This window comes from Chinchilla lanigera, unplaced genomic scaffold (genome assembly GCF_000276665.1).
Source record: "Chinchilla lanigera isolate Chin_1 unplaced genomic scaffold, ChiLan1.0 scaffold00050, whole genome shotgun sequence".
Classification (NCBI taxonomy): Eukaryota; Metazoa; Chordata; class Mammalia; order Rodentia; family Chinchillidae; genus Chinchilla; species Chinchilla lanigera.
In genome coordinates, this window is record NW_004955451.1 from 15,215,537 (window position 1) to 15,216,294 (window position 758).

Below are 758 nucleotides of genomic sequence, written 5' to 3' on the forward strand. Positions count from 1 at the left end.
GTCTAATTCAGTGCAGAATCTAAACACTGTGAGGGTAAATTTCACTTCTTACCTCCTGTATACGAACAGTACCAAGTGTCTAGGTGTAGCATTTGATTGGCAAAAATTATGTTTTCAGTGAATCTAACTTATTTTCTTTTATTAGGGGTGGATCCATTGGTCAAGAGAGCTGGAAATATCAGCTGTGTAGGGCAAGCGGATGACCCCATTAATATCACTTTGATTCTAAACCAGACCTTTGACTTTAAAGTCTCTTACATTTGGAATATTGCTTGAATGTATACGCATAAGAGAAATGAGATTTAGACATTAAATCATTATAAATGCTGAGTAAAAAGTAAAAGCGAGTACTTATCCCACAAGGGAGCTTTATAATAATATATTTGTTTAATCTTCACAGTGATTATCTGAAAGAAGTGCTTTCATGATTTTCACCGTAGATGAAGAACCTGAAATATGTACATTTTAGGAAATATGAAGGGAAATAGGCTTCCTATTATGTTAAAGATGGCAAATTAAGGATTTAAGCAGAAGTGTTTCTTCCTTCTGCATTTGCCTGATTTTGAATTATTGGGAAACTCATGAAATTCTGGAAGTAAATTAGTTTTTTTTTTTTTAAATTATACAAATTAGAAGTGGTTAAGTGTTCCTAAAATTGTCCCTCTGTTCATGAACTTAATTCTTTTGTTTTCTTTTTTTGGTTTTTCTTTTCGTTTGCTTGGTGTTTTTTTTTTTTTTTTTATTTTTTTATTTTTTTA